Below are 18,686 nucleotides of genomic sequence, written 5' to 3' on the forward strand. Positions count from 1 at the left end.
TCGGCACATTAGAGTCAGGAACTTTGCCAATTGCAATCACGAAAAACCGCTTGCATTGGACTGCGAAATCATCACGGAAGGTCTAAGGTGCCTTTAGCTCTTCGGGGCTGGCAAGTTGTACATGTCTCAATAGCTCCATCTGCTGTCGGAAAGAGGAACACGACTTTACCCTTCACATTTTAGACTTGGGGACAGAGCAGTCCGTGGCAATTGAGAACCTCGCGCTACTGTTTTATCAGAATCCTCCTGGACTGAGGACTGAGGACTGAGGACTAGCATTATGGCTCAGTGTTTGTTTGTATTTTAAGTCTACAGATGCTGTTATATTAATAGTACTCCAACCTATGTTTTTCCTTTGTGACAAGGTCTTACTTAGAGTTGATGAAAAATACATATATGACTCTTCAGATTTCTTCCTTCCTCAGATATTATTGGTATGTCATGATTTTGTAGGAAATTTTTCATTTTTATGTAAGTTGCAAATTTATCAGGGTAAGGATTTACATAATCTCTTTCTCGGCTTTATTGAGCTATAATTGACATATTACATCGTGTAAGTTTAAGGTGTATAACGCGATGATTTGGTACATTGCAAAATGTTTATGACAATGAGGTTAGTTACATCCTTCACCTCACATAATGACCATTTCGTTGTTGTTGTTGCTATGGTGGGAACATTAAAGTTCTACTCTCTCTATTTTTTTTTTTTTTTGTATTTAATTTTTTTGAGAGAGAGTGAGAGAGAGCATGAGGAAGCAAGAGAGAGCATGAGCAGGGGGGAGGGGCAGAGAAAAAGGGAGAAACAGACTCCCCGCTGATCAGGGAGCCCAACACGGCTCGGCTAGATTCCAGGACTCCGGGATCATGACCTGAGCTGAAGGCAGCCGCTTGACCAACTGAGCCCCCAGGCGCTCCTAAAGTTCCACTCTTACAGCAACTTTCAATGAGACAACACGGTGCTGTTAACCATAGTCACCATGTTGTGCATTCGATCCCTGGAACTTACTCATCTTATGTACCCTTTGACCAACATCTCACCATTTTTCTCCCCATCCCCCCGCCCCTGGCAAACACCATTCTATTCTGCTTCTCTAACTTTGACTTTTTTAGATTATGCATGTAAGATCATATAGTATTTGTCTTTCTCTGACTTATTTCACTTAGCATAATGCCCTCAGGGTCCATCTGTGTTGTTGCAAATGACAGGATTTCCTTCTTTTTTTACAGATGAATATTATTCCATATTATACATACATACATATCACATTTTCCTTATCCATTCATCCATCTGTGGACACTTAGGTTGTTTCCATGTCTTGGCTATCATGAATAATGCTGCAATGAACATAAGGATGCAGATATTTCTTGGAGATAGTGATTTTGTTTCCTTCGGACATATACCTAGAAGTGGAATTGCTACATCGCATGGTAGTTCAATTTGCAAATTTTTGAGGAACCTTCATACTGTTTTCCACAGTGGCTGCACCAATTTACATTCCCACCAACAGTGCATGAGGGTTCTCTTTCCTCCATCTTCTCACCAACGCTTGTTAAGTCTTATCTTTTTGATAATAGTCATTCTAACAGGTGTGAGGTTCTCTTATTATATTTTTAGAGCTTTTGAAATAAATATGAATGTCATGTGTTTTCATTCCTGAAATCAGAATGTGCGCCTTATGTTTTTAAAATAATTAAGTCTTTCCAGAATTTTATCAAAAATTTTTAAAGATTTTATTTTTCAAGTAATCTTCTACCCCCAATGTGGGGCTCAAATTTAAAACCCCAAGATCAAGAGTCACATGATCTAACTGAGCCAGCCAGGCATCCTCAGAATTTTATCAATTTTATTAGTCCTTGTAAAGAACCAATTTTTTTTAAAAGATTTTATTTATTTATTCGACAGGATAGAGACAGCCAGCGAGAGAGGGAACACAAGCAGGGGGAGTGGGAGAGGAAGAAGCAGGCTCATAGCAGAGGAGCCCGATGTGGGGCTCAATCCCAGAACGCCGGGATCACGCCCTGAGCCGAAGGCAGACGCTCAACCGCTGTGCCACCCAGGCGCCCCAAGAACCAATTTTTGATTCTGTTGTTTATCTTTTTTTTTTTTAACTTTTTAAAAAGATTTTATTTACTTATGAGAGAAAGAGAGAGAGAGAGCACGAGCCGGGTGAGGGGCAGAGGGAGAAACAGACACCTTGCTGCGCAGGGAGCCTGATGTGGGGCTCAATCTCGGGGCTCGAGGATCATGACTGGAGCCAAAGGCAGACGCCCAACCGACTGAGCCACCCAGGAGGCCCTGTTGTTTTCCCTTATTGTGTTAGCTTGCCCCTTCATTAATTTCCTTTTTAATTTTTTTATTTTTTAAAATCATGTGTGCTTGGGGCACCAGGGTGGCTCAGTTGGTTAAGCATCCAACTCTTGTTTTCGGCTCAGGTCATCATCTCAGGGTCATGAGATCAAGCCTCGCATGGGGCTCAGCGCTCAGCATGGAGTCTGCTTCATGAATACTTTAAAGTATTCAGTAGTGTTAAGTATGTCCACGCTGGTGTGACTCCAACCTATTTTTAAACTCTAATATCAAAGCAGGCATCTGGGATATATTCTCTCTGCTTCAACACACTCTTTGCAGTGGTCCTCACTAGGTCAACAGAATCATTATGAATGTGTAAATTCATTTATTCACAGGATGACAGAGCACTTACTATACTGATATGAATCAGTGAGTCCATGGGCACTGAAAAAATCCCATTTATATCACTGTCACCCTCCTCCTCTCCCAATCACAGGGAATTCGCCAGGTATTTATTTTTATTGTGGTAACAGCACTCACTTGCTTTTAAATATACTGTCACCGAGGAGCAAAACACCTGTTCTCTTGTAAACTCAGTATTTCCTGCAAGTGGTAGCATTTAAATCCACCAACATGTAACAAATGCCTTTAACATAGTTTGCATTTCCCTTTAAGTAAATATGTTTCATTTAATTGTAGAAGATTTTAAAAACATATAAAATGAACAAAGAAGAAAATAAAGACAAATAAATTATAAAATAAAAATCCAACCACGTGAAATGAGTTTCTGTGGATGTTGTTTTTGTTTGTTTTTTTAAAAGATTTTTATTTATTTATTTGAGAGAGAGCACGAGCAAGGAGGAGAGGGAGAAGCAGATTCCCCGCTGAGCAGGGAGCCTGATGCGGGGCTCAATCCCAGGACCCCTAGATCATGACCTGAGCGGAAGGCAGATGCCCACCTGACTGAGCCACCCAGGCGCCCCCTGTGGATATTTTCTTTTCTTCCGGCCTTTTCGAATTGTCTCTCCTACCGCGGGACCACAGGTGACGGGGAATCAGAGCTCCTTTCAGGAGAAAGAGTCTGACGCTAATTCGCCCAAGGAGGGCAAGCAGGTGCGCAAATTGCCCCCTCCTCTCCAGAAGGTGGAAGTGATGAAAAGTAGTGATCCAAGACTCTTTCAAGGTCTTGTAACTGGAATGCATCCACTTTAAGTTTTTTAATGAGGATCTTTTGGAGGGCAAGTCTGGTGCCAGCAGCCACAGTAATTCTGGCTCTAATAGAGGATATTAAAGTTGCGGCAGTTAAAACGCTCACACCCGGCTCTCAGGAGCAGATAGGCTGCTGTGCCAAGGCAGAGTGGAGCCGCTGCCTGACCACCCAGCTGCCTCTTGGCGCCCCCCTCGGTGCTCTTAGTGGAGGGCCCCGGGGGGGGGGGGGGCTCAAAGCATTTACTTTAAAAAAGTTAGAGTGTTCAGGGGCGCCTGGGTGGCACAGCGGTTAAGCGTCTGCCTTCGGCTCAGGGCGTGATCCCGGCGTTATGGGATCGAGCCCCACATCAGACTCCTCCGCTAGGAGCCTGCTTCTTCCTCTCCCACTCCCCCTGCTTGTGTTCCCTCTCTCGCTGGCTGTGTCTCTCTGTCGAATAAATAAATAAAATCTTTAAAAAATAAAAAAGAAAAAGAGTGTTCAAAGCAGACCAGAGCCACCTGGAGAGCACAGCTAGATATAGTGGAATTGAACTGTAATTCTCTTGTATTGGCTTTGGGAACGGAGACCATGATTAAGAGGGATGGCTGGGGACATTCGTAATGTGCCGCTAGAGGTGAAATTCTTGGACTGGCACAAGGAAAAAAAAAAGAGTTTCTTATTTAAAAAGAATAAACAGTTTCTCTTAATATATGTAAAGGATGCCTGCATGGCCACAGGCATTTTGGGTTCATCACGGGAGCCTTAGAAAAACAGTGGAGATGCTGTCAGGTGCCTTTGAAATATCTGCTTTGTACCAGCAGCTCCGACTTCAGGGGGCATTGGACTCACCTGGAGGGCTCGCTGTGTTCCGCCCCCTGCAGACGCTAAACCTGGGGTGAGGCCCGGGAGTGCGCATATCTGACTTGTTCCAAGGAACCGATGCGGCTAGTCCAGGGACCACCTTCAGAAACACCGAGCAGCACAGTCCAATTCCAACCAGAAAGGATGTGTTCCAGAGTCAAGGAGAATTATGCGGTCGTCCTCATGGGTTAGCAGAGCCGTGCATTTTGCATTCATTCTAGGAACCCAGGGCCTCTCCCGTTGCTAAAGCAGGGAACTTTCTCAGGAAACCAGATGAGGACATTTCAGCAGTGCATGAGTTTTTGAAAGATTTTTTTCTCCTTTCCTCTTTCAGACTTTGGATTGAAGCTATTACAAAGTGCTCCTTCTCCACATGGTCATCGAACCACTGGGGTAGTCTCTCTATAAAATGGTCTCAGCAAGGGGGACACTTGGCTGGTTCAGTCGGAAGAGCATGCGACTCTTGATTTCACGGTTGTGAGTTCGAGCCCCATTTGGATGCAGAGGTTACTTAAAAAAAATGATCTCAGGGGATTCGTGTTGTAGTAATTCCTCAAACGGAAGCTACCAGCATCTGTAACACCAAGCGCTTTTCGCCAGCCTGTGAAAACACGCCACCAGTGTTTCTGCTTTTGTGGGGCAGGGAGGGTTGAAACCAAACAACTCTTACCAGAATTTGAGGAGTTGACCAGAATGTTGAAGAAAAGATCACAACGACAGACCTTTAAAATCTTGCATTGGATTTGTTGGGTTGTTTTGTTGTTGTTGTTGTTTTAAGACTTTATTTTTAAGTAACCTCCACACCCAGTGTGGGGTTTGAACTTACAACCCCGATATTAAGAGTTGCACGCTTCACCAACTGAGCCAGCCAGGTGCCCCTAGATTTGTCTAATTATAGCAAAGTGCTACTTTGTTTGTTTGTTTGTTTTAGAACTTTCAAATGCAGGAAATGCTTCATGTTCACCAGAATGTGGGGATCTGGGGCACTTGTTTTCTGCTTGTATTATAAATTCCTAAAACAATAGTAGGCACGTGATAGGTGCTCTATAAATATCTGTTAAGTGAATAATTAAAACCTAATTTTAAAAAAGATTTTATTTATTTATTTGACAGAGAGAGAGCCAGTGAGAGAGGAAACACAAGCAGGGGGAGTGGGAGAGGGAGAAGCAGACTCCCTGCTGAGCAGGGAGCCTGATGTGGGGCTCGATCCCAGGACCCTGGGATCATGACCTGAGCTGAAGGCAGATGCTTAACTGAGCCACCCAGGTGCCCCCAAATCTAATTTTTATAAACATTAAAATTTCACATTAGCGTAGTCCCCGCTATCAGTGCATTCCACTTTACCTCTCAATTGCTGTTGCTCCTAAGGTTATAATTCTGTGGTTTTTAAGGTGCAGATATGTTCTCTGTGGCTCCTTGTCAGGAGCTGAAGGTCGCTCTCCTAAGTAGAGCCTTCTAAACCAAGCATGACTCACTTTCCCATTTACATAACTCCTATTGGGATGTAACGTAGAAAAGCATAGGTATTACCAGAAGGCATGCTATTAAGTCTATTCCCGTATTATACTGTCTTCTCTAGTAAAAGAAAGACAAAGGAAGGGAAACACACTTAAAAACCTCTATGTCAGGGACGCCTGGGTGGCTCCGTCAGTTAAGTGTCTGCCTTCGGCTTGGGTCGTGGTGTTGGGGTCCTGGGATCAAGCCCCACATGGGGGTCTCCTTGCTCAGTGGGGAGTCTGCTTCTCCCTCTTCCTCTGCCTGCCCCCCCACTTGTGCTCTCTCTCTCATAAATAAATTGTAAAAATACTTACTTTCCTCCTTTAAAAACAAAAAAATCTCTATGTCTACCCACTCACCAGACACACTTACTAGACTGATATGGAGCTGATTAATTCTGGACCAATACCTTGATAGTTGTAAACAGAGCCCTCTGTCTTTGTTCAGCCACACTAGCCCATTTCTTTTTCCTTTTTTAAAAGATTTTATTTTTTTATTCTTCGACAGAGAAAGATCGAGCATGAGCTGGGGGCGGGAGGGGCAGAGGGAGAAGCAGACTCAGGGCTTGATCCCAGGACCGTGAGATCATGACCCACCGAAGGCAGACGCTTGACTGATTGAGCCACTCAGGCATCCCTACACTAACCCATTTCAAACAGTCTCAGGGTGCAGACAGGAAAGCCGAACCACACTAGGTAGTTCACACATAGAAAATCCATGAAGAGGATTTGTTATGAAAATATTTGAAGAGCTCGTGGAGCAAAATGAGAAGGGAGGGTAACCCAAAGTTCAGTGTTTGCAGGCAGCTGTTCCACACCCAGGGCTGGGAGATGCTGAGCACAGAACACACTCCCTGCCAACAGTTATTGCCCGAAACCCGAGTTTCTGCTGCTAAAACTGCCCAAGGCTCTAGCCTGCGTCCTTGCATTGCTACAGGAAAGGTTTCCAGAAACAGAGATAGAACAATGGCTTCTCCCCTTTTCCTGTCTTCCAATCTCCCCCAGTGCTTCCCTTATTTGGTCAAACACAACCAGAAGCCAGTTGCTTGGGATTCCAGGAAATGCAATTTGTAGGGGTCTGGTCCTCTACAAAACAGAGCAGAGCACAAAGATAGGCACTCTGTCCATTCCACTAGAGAATGAAATGGAGCTGAGAACAAACAGGAAAATAATTGGACCAGTCACCTTTAGATTTTTGCTTTTCTTTTTTATTTAGTTATTTATTTTCAGGGTCAGAGAGAGAAAAAGAGAGCACAGGGAGAGGGGCAAAGGAAGATGGAGAGAGATTCCTAAGCAGGCTCCACGCCCAGCATAGAGCCCAATCTCACAACCCTGAGATCATGACCTGAGCCGCAATCAAGAGTCGGACGCTTAACCGACTGAGCCACCCAGGCGCCCCTTGATTTTTGTTTTTAAATAAAATGAGACAGGTGCCTGCCTCCCAAACTCTAGAGACATGTTCATTCTCTGAGTGATTGTCTGAAGCATCCGCTTACTTGGCTTGAGATGGGCAGCGAGTAGCAAAGCACAACAGCGAACTTCCATGGTGCTGAAATACTCAAATTACTGAATAACTTTTTAAAATCTCATGGTTATCCTATAACAATCGTGTTGATATTTTGTGGCTCAGGATGCAAAAGCAATGGTGGGTAAGACTTCTGGCGCCTTCCCATGACTTGAAACAGTGGCACCAAACTGAACTAACGGTTACTATATACTTTGCGCACACAGTCAAAATAAATGCCCCTTTCACTAGCGCACGTTTTTGATGACGTGGGAAACAGAAGGACGTGTAAAGGGCTCTGACTCCCTGCTGCTCCAGCCCCGGCTCTGGTTTAGCGTCTGCATGTGGACCCCAATGTTTAGAGAACAGCAGGTCTATTTGTGAGAGTGAGGCAACTGACCGAAGACCTCTTACACCTCCTATAAAATCAACAATGCCTCATGGATTTTGTGTGTGTGTGTGTGTGTGTGTGTGTGTGTGTGTGTGTAAGATTTATTTATCTATTTTAAAGAGAGAGCAAGAGGCGGGGAGAGGGACAGATGGAGAGAAAATCCCAAGCAGACTCCCCTCTGAGCAAGGAGCCCAAGGGGGGGCTTGATCTCAAGACCCAGAGATCATGACCTGAGCCAAAATCAAGAGTCAGCCACTTAACCAAGTGACCCACCCAGGCACCGGGGACCGTGTCTTACTAAGAGTCTAGTTATGCAAAGGGAGGGTCCCTCAGGGCTTCCGGTCATATGATAACAGACGTGATTATAGGGCAAGCATAAAATAAAGATATTTCAGATAGGCAAGTTTCCTTTCATAGAAAGCTGCAAAGGAGATATTTATCAAAATAGGGAAGGAAACAAAAAAAAAAAAAGGAAGTGAGCATGATATTAGGAAAAAGGCTCTCTCACATATCACCCCAAGACGGTGGTGAAGGTAGCTCCACAGTGACAGGTGCACATAGGCTTAGAGGGCAAAAAATCCACATGCATGCTCAGAAATCTCCAGGGAGGAATCCAGATAACTGGCAAAGAATCTAGAGTTGAATTACTGATCAGCATTGATAAAACGAAGTGTGTGTGTGTGTGTGTGGGGAAATTAATTCCTGAGAAGATAAAAAGTTACTCCGAAAAGAAAAAAATCATAATTTGCTTCACATCTCATTTTTTTTTCATTTTCTAACACCTTTATTTTTTTAAGTTTTTATTTAAATTCCAGTTAGTTAATTAACATACTGTGTAATATTAGTTTCAGGTGTTCGATATACTGATTCGACACTTCCATATGTCAGCCGGTGCTCCTTAAGTTAATGGTTGTTCAAGTTTGAGCCCAGGGGCACCTGGGTGGCATAGCGGTTAGGCGTCTGCCTTCGGCTCAGGGCGTGATCCTGGCGTTATGGGATCGAGCCCCACATCAGGCTCCTCCGCTATGAGCCTGCTTCTTCCTCTCCTGCTCCCCCTGCTTGTGTTCCCTCTCTCGCTGGCTGTCTCTATCTCTGTCAAATAAATAAATAAAATCTTAAAAAAAAAAAAAAAAAAGTTTGAGCCCATTCTTTTCCCCCTCCTCCCTCTTAGGTATATAATATTTTGTATATGTTTCATATCCTTTTGTATATGTGTAAGTTCCTTCACTGATTTTTACGGAAATATTTTCACTGCTTTCGTGTTTCCTCGATGTGGCCTCTTCTCGCCCTTCAGTTGTGGAGTTTGTTCTGTCAGTCCTCAAGTCAATTTCTGGGTATTTAGGATGATTTGATAGTTTGCTAGTTGCGTTCTGGGAGGAGCGGAGCCTAGGGTCCTCCTACTCTGCCACCATCTTCCTGCTCCTACATGTTTCCATTTTTATAACTTTCAGAGTCATAATAATCAGAGTGGGAGTTTAATGTTTAATGCTTCCTGCTGAGGAATCGAGAAGCAGCAAGACAAATTAATTAAATGTAAAAGCAATCAGCTAGTGGTGCCTGGCTCTCAGTCGGTAGGACGCCTGAGTCTTGATCTTGGGGTTGTGAGTTCAAGCCCCATGTTGGGTAGAGAGATTACTTAAAATCTTTAAAAAAAATTAAAGTAATCCGCTGAGTATTGTGGGACATTAAAAAAACTTGTCATCCAGGACATATTGCTTTCACTGGAGCTAATGCCACATACTTCTTTCAATATGCTGATTTCCTGGTGCTTGGGTAGTTCAGTCGGTTAAGCATCTGCCTTTGGCTCAGGTTATGATCCCAGGGTCCTGAGGTCGAGTCCTGCGGCAGGCTCCCTGCTCAGCGGGGTGTCTGCTCCTCCCTCTACCTGCTGTTCCCCCTTCTTGTGTTCTCTCTTTGACAAATAAATAAAATCTTAAAAAAAATACTTAATATTCCTCAATCCCTGCTGCTAAGGAATATTAAGTTAAATGGAATAATTTCAAATTTACTTTTTTAAAAAAGATTTTATTTATTTAATTGTCAGAGGGAGAGAGAGAGAGAGAGCACAAGCAGGGGGAGAAGCAGTCAGAAGGAGAAGCAGGCTCCCCGCTGAGCAGGGAGCCTGACACGGGGCTTGATCCCAGGACCTAGGGATCATGACCTGAGCTGAAGGCAGATGCTTAACTGACTGAGCCACCCAGGCATCCCATTTTCTACCTTTTTATACCAAACAAGATCTTAGACAGGGCTCAACACAGAACAAGATAAGAGGTCCTTCAGAAAGAAAGAAGCCAAAGTAAAACAAACAAGCAAATAAATAAAAAACGAGAAAACGCTCTAACTTGGTCCCAACATTCATTCTTTCAAAATTCAAAAAGACCGACAGTTAGTTGGTTAGTTGAGTGATCTGGGGACATCTGGCATTCTCAAGCTGTCAGTTCTAATAGGTCATTGGGCACACTGTACAAACCGGTTTCAAATAGCTATTTGAATGCGTTCAGGATGTTCCAGTCTCTTCCAGAAAAGACATACTTAATGATTATTGAAGAGATAAAAATTAATCTCCGATGCCTCCTCTGGGTACACTAATCCTAGCTACTATCTGTCTCAATGATTCCAGATCCTTCCGCTAAAGCTTTCTTCTGAGTAACTATCTGCCTTATGATTTTCTGAACTCACCCTTTCCTATCAGAAAAAATTAAACCGTGGTATCATATTTGGAAATCACTGTTAATTTATTAACTCTCACTGAGGCTATAAATGAAAAAAGTAGATAATATCCTTTAGACTACTGGTGTCTTCCTAAGGAATTTTTTAATGCAAATAGTGGAGCTTATGGACTCCTATAGCAAACTCATATCTACTTTTCAGAGCCCATTCCCTCTCTGATCTTAATATTTCCTTCCCCTTCTTTCACTGTATTTCAGGCACACTGGCCTCCTTGCTCCTTTATTTTTATTTTTATTTTAAAGATTTTATTTATTTATTTGACAGAGATAGAGGCAGCCAGCGAGAGAGAGGGAACACAAGCAGAGGAGAGGGAACACAAGCAGGGGAGTGGGAGAGGAAGAAGCAGGCTCATAGCAGAGGAGCCTGATGTGGGGCTTGATCCCACAACGCTGGGATCACGCCCTGAGCCGAAGGCAGACACTTAACCGCTGTGCCACCCAGGCACCCCAGCTCCTTGCTCCTTTAAAAAAAAAAAAAATTATTTGAGAGAGAGACTGAGAGAAAGAGCACAAGCGGGGGTGGGGGGGTGGGGGGAGGTTTGATTCCAGGTCCCTGAGATCATGACCCCAGTCAAAGGCAGATGCTTAACCAACTCAGCTACCCGGGCTCCCCTCCTTGCTCTTTTACAAGCTCTCCTGGCACACTCCCGTTTCAGGGCCTTGGCACACACCATTCCCTTGGCTATCAGCACAGCTCCCTCCCATCCATAGCTTCTTCTGTCTTTTACTTAAAGTCACTGGAGACCTTCCCTAACCTTACTCTATCTACAATTGCGTACGACATGCTTGTCAACAACCCATAGTCACTTCACCTAAGTTACCTTCTACGCTGCATTCGTCCTATGTTCTAGATTTTACTTATTATGTTTATTCTCTCCCGGATAGAACATAAGCTCTAATAGGACAGAGCTTTCCCTCTGGATTTGTCTGTTTTTTCCCACGGCTGCTTCCCCAGCACCTGAAATCCCCTGCCCATGGTAATTTAATGAATTAGCGAATATGCAGGTATATATCTGTAACTTTATATTTATTTATATATTTACATTTACAGTTTACGTTCCTGAAGAAAATTACAGTTTCAAAGCGCTTTATCGGGATTCTATTTGTCATAGCCTTCCCTCCTCTCCGTGTTCAGGTGATTTAAACCATTTTACTTTTCAGCATCTGAGTCAGCTAAGGGCAGTTTGGGACAGGAAACCCATAAAATAATGGCTAAATATTTAAATAAGACTTCTAGGTTAATTAGAATCCTATATACCTTGAGTTGTGAACATCTCCATCGTCCTAGACTTAGTCTGATACGGAAAGATTGGTGAAGCAGTGTACTGGCCTGAACACCAGCGTTAAGGAGAGGTCTCTCTGCACATTTACGTTCTAGGGGTAATGGAGTATTCTGCCCAGTAGGGGGCATAAGGCCCAGCTCTCACCTCTGGGTTTCTCGCCCTTTGCCCCACCGTGCAGTCCCACTGGAAGACCCTTTACTATAGTGCAGAATGGTCTCTGAAGGCCACCTTTTGATGAGTTCTAACGACATTTTGAGTTACCGTCAAGACAGTGACTCAGCAGGACCGCTTCCAGCCCTAACCTTTTCTCTCTAGGGCCCCGAAAAGGTGGTCCACCAATCAGCGGCATCAATATCCCGGGGGAGCAGACCCAATGTCAGACCTATTGAATCAGAACCTGTGTGTTAGCAAGATTCTCAGGGGATCTGTGTGCACAATAATATTTGAGAAGCGCTGCTGCAGAGCCTTTAAGGCAGGTGTTTGGTTCACTTAAATCCTGCTGTGCAGGTTTCCAAATGGGAGCCCAGAGGGACGCATACGTCAAAGTTAGATGCGAACTCCGCTATGGCTCCGGGGTCTCCGCCCCTGCGTTCTTAGGGCTGAGCAGGAAGACAAAGCTTGATTTTCCCAAACTGTCACAGAGGGCCCAGGATTTCGAGAAGTCAGCCTCAGAACTCGATGTGAGAGAGAGAGTGGCTGGCTGACCCAAGCTCTTCATTTGTTTGCTGTCATTTACACAGAGTAGTTCCAGTTCACTATACCCCATTGGATAACCCAGCGGCCCCACTCGAAATCATATCATGGAAATGTGCCACTGATTGAAAAGAAAAGCAATCAAATCACCTCCTCTTCCTTCTATGACTTTGGAGGAAGGGTCCGCGCCTATGCCACGCCCTTCCCGGTTCTGGGTTCCATCACTTTGGGTTTTTTGTTTGTGTTTTGGTTTCTTTAAAGATTTCTGAAATCATACGTTTTCCCCAGTTAAGTGAATAAATGTGATAATCCCTATTCCTCTGCTATTCCCGAGACTGTTCTCTGCTCACAAGAAATATGTAAAAGCAACGCTGGATTTATAAAAGCTCAACAGCCTACAGATATCCATCCGTGTCCCCATCCCTTCCCCCCTCAACATAAACATGCTTTTTTATTTTTGCCCTTACCTCTCCTAAATTTGATCCTCATTGAGTCTCTATTCACTTTCTAATCTTAGTATTAAATGTGTAAAAATAGAGTACCGAAGTGTTAGGCTTCATTTCTGCAGGGAACATGAAGGATTAAAAAATTCTGGACTTGGGACGCCTGGGTGACTCAGTCGGTTAAGCGTCTGCCTTCAGCTCAGGTCATGATCGCAGGGTCCTGGGATCCAGTCCCACATCCGGCTCCTTGCTCAGCAGGGAGCCTGCTTCTCCTTCTGCCTACCATGCACGCTCTCTCTCTCTGACAAATAAATTTTTAAAAAAGAACTACAAAAAAAAAATAAAATAAAAAATTCTGGACTTAAGGACACTGAAAAATACTACTGATATTTTGTATCAGACAGCTTTTTGTAGATGTCAGTAGCACTCCCTCAGTTGTGACATCCAACAAAATGCCTCCAGACATGGCCAAATTTGGGGGGAGGAGGGGAATGGCCCCCAGTCGAGAACTACTGACTGTGTTTATCATCTATCAGAGCTTTAGTATGTGCTGCTGTCAACATCATACTGATTCTGTCTTCTCAGTTTGAGAGGTATTGGGAGTAAAAAGAATTTAAAAATTATAAGGTTTTGGAGATTGGGAGATGCAAACTACATACAAGGTTTTCCCTAGAATCGCTTTTCCTTTCCTGAGAAGGAAATAAGGACGTGAAACTTCAGGGAGGAATGTCTCTACAGGTACGGGCAGAGAATCAATGGCAGTAGTCACCAACTTTGGCCACACGTTAGAATCAGCCAGAGGTTAAAAGAAAAAAAAAGTGTGTGTGTGTGTGTGTGTGTGTGTGTGTGTGTATTTCCTCTTCTGCCTCAACCCTGACCTGGAAAACTGAGATTTAATTGGCCTGGAGATGGGCCTAGAACAGGTATTGGTTTTGGGGTTGTTGTTTTTTTTAAAGATTCTATTTATTTTTTAAATTATTTATTTATTATTTAAATTATTTTAAATTATTCTATTTATTTTTGACAGAGAGAGCACAAGCGAGGGTGGGCGGGATGGTGGGCAGAGGGAGAAGCGGGCTCTCCTGAGTAGGGAGCCCACGCGGGACTCAATCCAAAGGCAGCCGCTTAATTGGCCGAGACACCCAGGCGGCCCTTATTTACTTACTTTTTAATGTTCAAATCCTTGAGGGGCACGGCATCACACAGATTGTGTTCAATGGCCTCGGCGGGAATTTGGCATGGCTATGCCACTGTTTTCTTGGGCATAAGGTACCTTTCCCCAAATTACTCTGGTTTTGTTCGGTTTGCCAACAGGAGTCACTATGTTCTTTGCACGTAAGCATTTCTTGCCTAAATGGAATTTAATTTCATCTCTGACATAAATACCTTTTTTTTTTTTTTACTTTCAATTTTAAGAAGAGCCGTGTGGTCCCTTTGGTTTCAGAGACAATACTATAGCCAGTAAAAATGGCCTTCACCCACAGCCCTCCAGACATACTTGTTTTAGAAGTCCTGTCACCAGCAGGTCTCCACAGCCTCCAAAATGGTGCAAAGAGCCTTATATCATTAATAGAAGTTGAGGACTTACATTAAAGTGCCACTCAGCATGTACTTTCTGTCCTCTCTCACATGGTGTTGTCCAGAGTGCACTGCTGAAACCCAAAGATAAACCTGGAGTATCCGGGGGCGCCTGGGTGGCTCAGTCGTTAAGCGTCTGCCTTTGGCTCAGGGCGTGATCCCAGAGTCCTGGGATCGAGCCCCACATCAGGCTCCTCCGCTGGGAGCCTGCTTCTTCATCTCCCACTCCCCCTGCCTGTGTTCCCTCTCTTGCTGGCTCTCTCTCTCTCTCTCTCTCTGTCAAATAAATAAACAAAATCTTTAAAAAAATAAAATAAAGTAAACCTGGAGTATCTGAACAGTGCTGTTCTCTTTCTTTAGTGATCTTTCTTTGATGTTCTGAGAAACAGTGGCACCTTACGTGGTCTGAGAGATTCGGAGTACTGCTGTTTTGTGTTTCTGAATGTGGGATGTCCAAATCTTTCCCAAGTTCCCTTAGGGTAATTATTTTTTAAATCTTCTTAAGTTCTTAAAGATAAGCTAAATGAACTAAACACGAGACTTCTTTTTACTCACAGAAACTAGGGAATGAAGATGAGCCTCAGTAGTTCAAAGTGGAATACTGAAGGGCGCCCGGCTGGCTCAGTTGGTAAAGCATGGGACTCTTGATACTTCGGTCATTCTGGTTCGAGCCCCACATTGGGTGCTGAGATTGCTTAAATAAATATAAGTTACAAACAAAAAAGTATTATACCAAGGGAGAGGAAAATGATTCCAGAATTCACCATCCTGAGCACTGAATTCTGTTCTGAAGTCCAGGGAACTCCTTTTGATACCATCCAAATTCTTTAATGCATTTGTGACAGAGACTAATAGTTGCTTCTCGAACAGTTCTGTCTTCCTTAGTAACACTCTAATTTTTAGCTCGGCATACTGCTGCTCAGCTAAATAAATATGCCTCCAAACCACTCTTATGATTGGTATGGCCACACGATTAAGCACTAGTCAAAGAGGGACAAGCAGATGTGTTGGAGGAGGCCTCCCAAAAGGGTTCCTAGAAGGAATCAGGGACGGATTCACGGAGAAGCAAATTGTGGTCGCTACATGCTACAATGTGATGAGCTGTAAAACATGATGGTAAACGAAATAAGCTAGACATGAAAGGACAAATAGCGTATGATTACACTTACACGAGGTGGGTAGAACGTCCTGAAGGCTGCGTAAGGTGAATGTACTCTATGCCAGTGAACTGTGTAACTAAAATTAAAATTGTGAATTTTATGGTATTTTGACCACAATAATGAAACAAGGAGAGGGTTGGATTTTTGACTAAACTGGAATTCAATGGAGGACAGATAGCCTTTTCCATAAATGCTGCTAGAGCAGCTGGACATCTATAGGCAAAAAAAAAAAATCAACTTCTGTTTCACGTCTTATCCAAAATTAACTGAAAATTAATCATGGACTTAAATTTAAAACGACATAAGAAAAGTCTTCAGGATCTAGAACTAGGCAGAGGTTTTTTTTTTTTTTTTTTTTTTTATTTGACAGAGAGAGCACAAGTACAGGGAGCAGCTGACTCTCACTGAGCAAGGAGCCTAGGGCAGGGCTCGATCCCAGGACCTGGGATCACCACCTGAGCTGAAGGCAGGTGCTTAACTGACTGAGCCATGCAGGCAACCAAGGCAAAGAGTTTTATTTTGTTTTTTTTTAAAGATTTTATTTATTTATTTGACAGAGAGACAGTCAGCGAGAGAGGGAACCCAAGCAGGGGGAGGGGGAGAGGAAGAAGCAGGCGACCAGAGGAGGAGTCTAATGCGGGGCTCGAGCCCAATCACGCCCTGAGCCGAAAGCAGACGCTTAACAACTGCGCCCTGAGCCGAAAGCAGACGCTTAACAACTGCGCTACCGAGGCGTCCCAGCAAGGCAAAGAGTTCTTAAGAGCTGACACTAGAAGCAGGATCCATAAAAGGAAAAAATCCATAAATTGGATTTCATTAAGAACTATTGCTCCATGAAAAACCTTATGAAGAAGATGAAAAAACAAACTAGAGTGGGGAAAAATATTTGCAAACCACCTATCTTTTTTTAAAGATTTTATTTATTTGATAGCGAGAGACAGCGAGAGAGGGAACACAAGCAAGGGGAGTGTGAGAGGGAGAAGCAGGCTTCCCGCCGAGCAGGGAGCCTGATGTGGGGCTTGATCCCAGGACCCTGGGATCATGACTTGAGCCAAAGGCAGATGCTTAATGGCTGAGCCACCTAGGCACCCCCAAACCACCTATTTTTAACATAGATGAAACAGGCCTCTACTGGAAGGTGCCATCTGGGACTTTCATAGCTGGTGAGAAGTCAGGCTTGGCTTCAGAGCTTCCAAGGACAGGCTAATGTTAGGGGCTAATGCAGCTGGTGATTTTAAGCTGAAGCCAAAGCTCATTCAACATTCTGAAAATTCTAGAGCCCTTAAGAATTATGCTGTCTACTCTGCCTGTGGTCTCTAAGGGGAACAGCAAAGCCTGCATGACACATCTGTTTACAACACGGTTTACTGAGTATTAAGCCCACTGTTGAGACCTACTGCTCTGAAAACATTCCTTTCCAAATGACTGCTCATTGACAATGCATGTGGTCACCCACAAGCTCTGATGGAGATGTCCAATGAGATTCACGCTGTTTCATTACTGCTATTACACCATCTATTCTGTAGCCCGTGGAGCAAGCAGTCATTTCAACTTTTAAGTCTTATTTTAAGACTTCTGAATCTTACTAATACCTTTTGTAAGGCTATAGCTGCTATTGATAGTGAATTCTGATAGATCTGGGCAAAACAAATTGAAAAACCTTCTAGAAAGGATTCGCTATTCTTGATGCTATTACGAACATCCATTATTCGAGGTAGTAAGTCAAAATATCAATATTAGCAGAAGTTTGGAAGAAGTGGATTCCAATCCTCACTGGAGAACTTTCAGGGATTCAGGACTTCAGTAGAGAAAGTTACTGTAGATGTGGTTGAAACAGCAAAAGAACTAGAATCAGACGTGGAGCCCTTTAAGATGTGACTGAATTGCTACAATCTCATGAACAAACTTGAATGAGTTTCTCCTAATGGAAGAGCAAAGGTGGCTTCTTGAGATGGAAACTACTCCTGTTGAAGACGCTGTGAAGACTGTTGAAATGACAAAGGGGTTAGAGTATTTTTTCAACAAAGGATTTAGAATATTATGTTAACGTAGTTGATAAAGCACTGGCAGGTTGGAGAGTATCAACCCCAACTCTGAAAGTTGTTCTACTGTGGGTAAAACGCTATCAAACAGCATAGATGCACGCTACACAGAAATTGTTCTCGAAAGGAATCAATGAAGCAAACTTCACTGTTGTCTTCAGGATCCTGCCCCAGCCACCCCGGCCTTCAGCAACCACCACCCTGATTGGTCAGCATCCATCAACACCGGAGGCCAGACCCTCCACCAGGAAAAAAATTACCACTGGCTGAAAACTCAAGATGATATGTGTAGTATTTTTAGCAATAAAGTATTTTTTAATTAAGGCATCTACTTTTTTTTTTTTTAAAGATTTTATTTATTTATTTGACAGATATAGAGACAGCCAGTGAGAGAGGGAACACAGCAGGGGGAGTGGGAGAGGAAGAAGCAGCCTCATAGTGGAGGAGCCTGATGTGGGGCTCGATCCCGTAACGCCGGGATCACGCCCTGAGCTGAAGGCAGACGCTTAACTGCTGTGCCACCCAGGCGCCCCAGGCATCTACATTTTTTAGACACAATACTTTTGCACATTTAATAAACTACAGTAGTGTAAACCTTTTATAGGCACTGGGAAACCAAAAAATTCATTTGACTTGCTTTGTTGTGGTAATTGACTTTATTGTAGTGGTCTGGAACCTAACTCACAGTAACTCCAAGGTATGCCTGTTATTCTACTTTCTATCTTCTATTTACAAAGAAAATTAAGTGGAAATAATTATTTTTAAAGGATTCTAGAAAAAAAAAAAAAGACAAAGGCAGTAAAAAATACCCAGAATTGGACTCCCCAGTGAAAACAAAAGCAATGGAACAGAACCATTCTGAAGAAAGCCCTCAAGATACTAAATGAAAGAACACACCATGTTCAAGAGGAAATGATCCAGAATGATCCCAACAGAGAGCTATTTGAGGAGCTATCTTTAAAGATAAAAGACCCTTTTGAACAGTCAGGCAAAAAAGAGACACTTAAGGGGTTGAGGATGGGGGCGG

This window comes from Ursus maritimus, unplaced genomic scaffold (assembly GCF_017311325.1).
Source record: "Ursus maritimus isolate PB19 unplaced genomic scaffold, ASM1731132v1 scaffold_26, whole genome shotgun sequence".
Classification (NCBI taxonomy): Eukaryota; Metazoa; Chordata; class Mammalia; order Carnivora; family Ursidae; genus Ursus; species Ursus maritimus.